Source organism: Oncorhynchus mykiss, chromosome 18 (assembly GCF_057628025.1).
Source record: "Oncorhynchus mykiss isolate SJ-2025 chromosome 18, ASM5762802v1, whole genome shotgun sequence".
NCBI classification, from domain to species: Eukaryota; Metazoa; Chordata; class Actinopteri; order Salmoniformes; family Salmonidae; genus Oncorhynchus; species Oncorhynchus mykiss.
The window spans coordinates 50,094,135-50,101,262 of NC_143039.1; the positions used below are offsets into that span (position 1 = coordinate 50,094,135).

A 7,128-nucleotide genomic window follows, 5' to 3' on the forward strand; every position below is an offset into this window, starting at 1 on the left:
GCATTGGGAATAGATTTTACATTCTATTCATCCTATTTACTTTTTAGTATAGCCTTTTATATATTCTGTTCCAAACAACTATACATAACCTAGGCTATCCTATATTAGTCAATGCCACTCACATTAGCATTTTTTCACTTCAATGTTTCATATTGTGTAACTAAATTGTGATACTGTTATGGCATACAATTCAAAATAATGTCCTACCATAAGGACTTCATGACTATTGGGTTCTAACTTGAAATATACTTATTCCTATCACTATATAAGAACGTACTGGTTACGTTACGTATGATAACGGTTTATGTTCTGTGTCAATGAAGGGTGAATAAGGAATGTGTATGGAAAGTTACTGAGGGAGGCAAAGGGCAACCGTCTCTGATAAGGCAGGCCAGCTGCGGAACTAGGGGGGAGCGAGGAATTTGGCCCGAGGTCAAGTCAACAGGTGAAGTGAGAAGAAACCTCTGGGTGGGGGGCCAGAGAGGCCCACCCCAACGACTCTCCTACTACAGTCCTATCTCACACACATACACTTCCAAGCCATGACTACACTAGTGAGAGGAACCAATTAAGGTCCTGTATAGCAACAGAGATGTATTGGCTGTCTAGATGATGTAAAGAGTTGACCCCGCCTAGTAGGAGGTTATAAATATATGTGCTTGTATAATCATACCTTGTCTTTGCAGCTGTATGACCCAATGGGATGAATAAACTTGCCTTGAACTTTTGCAAGTCGTCCATTTGAGGTATTACTATTAGGTTGTTAGGTTCTGAACCTAACAACCCATTCATAACCCAAACATACTGCATTCATGAGCACAGACATGAGTGCACACCATTGGCGCGTACAGACACACAAAAGGGAGGGAATTTGTGTATCAAGCCTTGGGATTATAGTTGTTATGACTTGCTTGTGTGTGTGTGTGTGTGTTTGTGAATGTTCATACTCTTCCTCGTTGTTGCTATTGTTCACATTGAAGAGAACCTGCACACTGGGGGTGTTTCTCAAAATGCATACTACTGCGCTCTGAGCACGCAAATTGGAGCAAAGGAGGGTCGGAGTATGAGATCAAATCTAAGTATGCCAAACGGAGGGCACTTCTTGAATGCGTACTCCATTTCTACATATTTAAAAGCATTCATCGATGCAGGCTTCAATGGAAAGTATGCAAAGAAATATGACGCATCCACGTAAAAATACGATGCAGAATGTATTGAAATCAATGGTGGCCATCATTTGAGCTGAAGCGAGAGAAAATACACTGACGTAAGAATGAAATGTTGCCTATTCACATCTCACATGTTGTCTGACTACAATATTTTATCTTGATACGTTAATAAATACATGCGGTGTTCATTTTGGCATGTTTATCTGCCTACGTACCATAGATCGCAACCCCATAATAAGTCAATTGGGCTAACTCGCTAGCTACTACTGTTAGCTACCCACAAAGAATTGACATCAATCTTGCATACTATTAGTTTTAGGTCATTTAGCCTGTTGCTTTGTGTATATCTTCTTTTGTCTTTATTGCCATTGTCCTGGCTGGAAGACGGTTCAGTTAATGGGTAAGACCATAGGTCAATAGGGCTAACTGGCTAGCTAGCTAGCCACGGAAAATGTACAGCTACCTGACATAACATTAGTTTTAGGTACATTTTGCCTGTTTAACTAGCTGGATAGTTAGATTTTTGCGATTCACATATCTAGCCGATAATCATGAAGTAAAATGTTTGCTTTGTGTTTATCTTGTTTTGTCTATTGTTGCCATTGTCCTGGCTGGAAGAAGGTTCAGTGAGTTTATACAACGGGTGGGTCTAACCCTGAATGCTGATTGGTTTAACCACATTCCAGCCGATGTCTATCCCACAAGTTACCACCGGCTAAATCTATGATGTTAAAATGCCTTTTCATCAGACCAGCCAGACAATTTATAAACTTGATCTCCACTATAAAAAGCATCTATACATTATCTCACATTTCTATTAGTCTAACATTTCGTTTTCAACAGTGGAGATTTGTATAAACCTTGCTGTCTGTCTCCGACATTTGCAACATTGTTTCCATAATTAAATTAGATCTGCTGCTGTCCCATAGTAATGAAAGTGTCGGGATGAGACAGACAGTCATGTTTGCTTTGTGTATATCTTGTTTTGTCTATTGTTGCCATTGTCCTGGCTGGAAGAAGGTTCAGTGAGTTTATACAACGGTTGGGTCTAACCCACAAGTTACCACTGGCTAAATCTCCTGCTGTCCCATAGTAATGAACGTGTCAGGAGTCGGGACGAGACAGACAGTCACGCAGCGTTTTTCAGCCAGTCGAAATCATGAATCAGCTGGCATAATCTTTTATGGAAATATACAAAGAAATGTAAATTGAAAGAAGGTAAAACAAAACAAAGTGCAGCTAGTTTGCAGTCTTTCCAGCTTCAGTTTGAAGTGATTGTGTTAACTGTGTTGTTGGCTAGCTCCTCTGAACAACAGTGTCCCGACGAGAGGACATTTCTATGCCAAGGGTAACCGCGCCTCATTAGCTCATTGTTATGGATGTGTCCAAATAAATGTCACTAGAAAACAGCTTAAACAAATGGAGCTACTGTTGTTATTCTGTCTGCACTGTTTGACGTGACTAATAATAAGTCATTCGTTTCCAGTGAGGTGAAACAGCCCTATCTCAACACTGGGACAGGTGATGTTCAGATTCCTCTATGGGTACAAGCTGTCAGAATTCAAACTAAAACCATTGATGTTCCCTTTACTTCACATTTCCCAATGGCAACCATGTTTAGTGCCAAGTTATCGACCAATATAAATCGTCAGAATGTTACGAGGCTCTAAAATCAGCTTTAGAGACTTAAGGGAGGCTGTATCACATCCAGGCTGTATCACATCCGGGCGTGATTTGGAGTCCCATAGGGTGGCGCACAATTTGCCCAGCGTAGTCGGGGTTAGGCCGGGGTAGACTGTCATTGTAAATAAGAATCTGTTCTTAACTGGCTTGCCTAGTTAAATAAAACAAATAAAAAGGGAGGCCAGTGGAGGACTTTGAGGAAGAGTTTGCTGCTATTTGCAGCTATTAATTTAATATTACATCTACATACAATATCCTCACTGTGATTACATTTGACATCTTATAAAAGATATCAGTTTGTCTCTGTGAATGGTTTGTCCTCTGACAAATCAACTGTAAATTTCGGTGTTCCTCAAGGTTCCGTTTTAGGACCACTATTGTTTTCACTATATATTTTACCTCTTGGGGATGTAATTCGAAAACATAATGTTAACTTTCACTGCTATGCGGATGACACACAGCTGTACATTTCAATGAAATATGGTGAAGCCCCAAAATTGCCCTCGCTAGAAGCTTGTGTTTCAGACATAAGGAAGTGGATGGCTGCAAACGTTCTACTTTTAAACTCGGACAAAACAGAGATGCTTGTTCTAGGTCCCAAGAAACAAAGAGATCTTCTGTTGAATCTGACAATTAATCTTAATGGTTGTACAGTCGTCTCAAATGCAACTGTGAAGGACCTCGGCGTTACTCTGGACCCTGATCTCTCTTTTGAAGAACATATCAAGACTGTTTCAAGCAAAAATCAGAAACTTTCTGTCCAAAAATGATGCAGAAACTGATGCAGAAAAATGTATTTGTCACTTCTAGGTTAGACTACTGCAATGCTCTACTTTCCGGCTACCCGGATAAAGCACTAAATAAACTTCAGTTAGTGCTAAATACGGCTGCTAGAATCCTGACTAGAACCAAAAAATTTGATCATATTACTCCAGTGCTAGCCTCCCTACACTGGCTTCCTGTCAAGGCAAGGGCTGATTTCAAGGTTTTACTGCTAACCTACAAAGCATTACATGGGCTTGCTCCTACCTATCTCTCTGATTTGGTCCTGCCGTACATACCTACACGTACGCTACGGTCACAAGACGCAGGCCTCCTAATTGTCCCTAGAATTTCTAAGCAAACAGCTGGAGGCAGGGCTTTCTCCTATAGAGATCCATTTTTATGGAATGGTCTGCCTACCCATGTGAGAGACGCAAACTCGGTCTCAACCTTTAAGTCTTTACTGAAGACTCATCTCTTCAGTGGGTCATATGATTGAGTGTAGTCTGGCCCAGGAGTGTGAAGGTGAACGGAAAGGCTCTGGAGCAACGAACCGCCCTTGCTGTCTCTGCCTGGCCGGTTCCCCTCTTTCCACTGGGATTCTCTGCCTCTAACCCTATTACAGGGGCTGAGTCACTGGCTTACTAGGGCTCTTTCATACCGTCCCTAGGAGGGGTGCGTCACTTGAGTTGGTTGAGTCACTGATGTGATCTTCCTGTCTGGGTTGGCGCCCACCCCCCCCCCCCCCCTGGTTTGTGCCGTGGCAGAGATCTTTGTGGGCAATACTCAGCCTTGTCTCAGGATGGTAAGTTGGTGGTTGAAGATATCCCTCTAGTGGTGTGGGGGCTGTGCTTTGGCAAAGTGGGTGGGGTTATATCCTTCCTGTTTGGCCCTGTCCGGGGGTGTCATCGGGTGGGTCCACAGTGTCTCCTGACCCCTCCTGTCTCAGCCTCCAGTATTTATGCTGCAGTAGTTTATGTGTTGGGGGGCTAGGGTCAGTTTGTTATATCTGGAGTACTTCTCCTGTCCTATCCGGTGACCTGTGTGAATTTAAGTATGCTCTCTCTAATTCTCTCTTTCTTTCTCTCTATCGGAGGACCTGAGCCCTAGGACCATGCCTCAGGACTACCTGACATGATGACTCCTTGCTGTCCCCAGTCCACCTGGCCTTGCTGCTGCTCCAGTTTCAACTGTTCTGCCTGTGATTATTATTATTTGACCATGCTGGTCATTTATGAACATTTGAACATCTTGGCCATGTTCTGTTATAATCTCCACCCGGCACAGCCAGAAGAGGACTGGCCACCCCACATAGCCTGGTTCCTCTCTAGGTTTCTTCCAAGGTTTTGGCGTTTCTAGGGAGTTTTTCCATTGCCACCGTGCTTCTACACCTGTATTGCTTGCTGTTTGGGGTTTTAGGCTGGGTTTTCTGTACAGCACTTTGAGATATCAACTGATGTACGAAGGGCTATATAAATACATTTGATTTGATTTGATATTCATAATTACAAACTTATACTCTTATTTCCACAGCAGACATAGACCTCATCTTCAAAAAGTTGGTACGACAGGTGGACCACCCTCGACCGCAAGGCTTTACAGAGGGTGGTGAAGACTGTACAGTCCATCACTGGGTGCCAGCTCCCAGCCCTACAGGACATCTACACCAGGCGGTGTCTGAGGAAGGACTGGAAGATCAACGAGGACTTCAGCCACCCCAGCCACGGCATGTTCTCTCCGCTTCCAGTACCAGGGAATACGGTCCCGGACCAACAGCTTCTACCTCCAGGCCAACTGTTGAAAAGCTGACCTTAGCTGTCCACCTGGGTGTACTGGCTTTGTGGGTGTGATCAGGTGGGTATTATCTGACCCGATCAAGAGGAGAGGGTGTACCTTGCTGAAGGGCTGCAGAGGGAGATCCATTAAGTGAGCATGATGTCGCTGCATTGACTTCATTGGATAGGTCTGCTCTCCAAACCTAAAGAAAAGTGCCTCTCCAAATGGCTCACCAGCTGACCATATGAAGATCGACGCCATACACACACCACACCAAACAATTCATTGAACAGCAGCCATCATCTGGGGACCAGCAGTAAGCATCATCAACCAAAGGTGAGTTATTATCTGATGTTTTGTCTTACTCTGTACTTTGATTTGTTCTATATTTTCCGACTTAGATGTTCTTGAACTTTTGTTGCTGTGCTGCCATATTGTTTGCCCATGGCATATTGTTAATTTAGGTTTAAGCCATTCAATATTGCTACTTAAGAGCACCCTTTTGAGTAGCGTTACATAGGAAATGTGTAACGATGAATTGGGCCAGGGTAATTGCAGTTTATTGTGGATTTGTTGATAACTGGCACTTGTTTCCTTTGTTCCTAGAACCATACTACATACTGACCTCTGCCAAAATAAAACGGATCACAGTGATCAAAGATAAGTCCTGAATCTGAGTCTCTCTGACAAGAGCCCTTTGGCGGCCACCACCATTCTCATTAATCCCAGCCATACAATCCTTTCAAATGTGTTGTGTTCTAGCCAAGGAATAACACACCTGATTCAACTGTTTGGTTGAAGTCTATGATTAGTTGATTTGTTTAATCAGGTGTGTACTGGTTGGTAAGAACAAAAGTCCACATTGATCTCCGTGGATATGATTGGACACACCCTTGTTATGAGTGTTACTTTTATAATGAATAGTAATGATATGTTTATTTAATAACTTTAGGGGAGATAATATCATTTTACATAAGAAATATCAGTTTAAGGTTTGAACATTTGGAAGTAAATTTAAACTGATTATTCAAGAGGTGGACTTATTTGGAACATCCATGGGCTTAAAGGGTACATTCAGTACCCATTAAGCCCAGTCTGGACTTTTCACATATTTTATCAAATATTTGTCTTAATATTTGCTCTTGTAATTCTGATTGTCTCCACCCCTTTCCAGGTGTCGCCCATATTCCCCTTCATCCCCTGTGTATTTATACCTGTGTTCTCTGTTTGTCTGTTGCCAGTTCATCTTGTCTGTCAAGTCAACCAGCGGTTTTGTGTCTCAGCTCCTGCTTTTCCCTGTCTCTCTTTTTCTTGCCCTCCTGGTTTTGACCCTTGCCTGTCCTGACTCTGAGCCCGCCTGCCTGACCAGTCTGCCTGCCCCTGAGCCTGCCTGCCGTCCAGTACCGTTGCCCCACCTCTGGTTTACTGACCCCTGCCTGCCTTGACCTGTCTATTGCCTGCCCCTGTTGGATTATTAAACAATTGTTAATTCGACGTTGTCTCCATCTGTGTCTCAACTTCATACCTGATAGTTAGAAATGTCAACTTAGATTTTGTTGGGCTTAATAGGTACAATTACCCTAGCCTGTCAATTATGATGATTTAGTAACATGTTTATTTGCAGACAATTACCTTGCCAAATTATGCCTACATCGAGGCTACTCTTCTGCTAAAATAAAGTTATTGAAGACCAACTGTTTATTACCACATTGTAAATTAAAGTGATTTGGAATGCAGC

The 7,128-nt window shown here is 42.7% G+C and overlaps 1 long non-coding RNA gene across 1 annotated transcript; it reads left to right on the plus strand.

The window, feature by feature from the left end:
* The first annotated feature begins 4,367 nt into the window (after nt 1–4,367).
* LOC149975546 (uncharacterized) lies at nt 4,368–6,882 on the plus strand. Its single transcript, XR_016488518.1, has 2 exons — nt 4,368–5,726; nt 5,997–6,882. It is a non-coding gene; the product is annotated as an uncharacterized LOC149975546 (long non-coding RNA).
* Nucleotides 6,883–7,128: the final 246 nt, after the last annotated feature.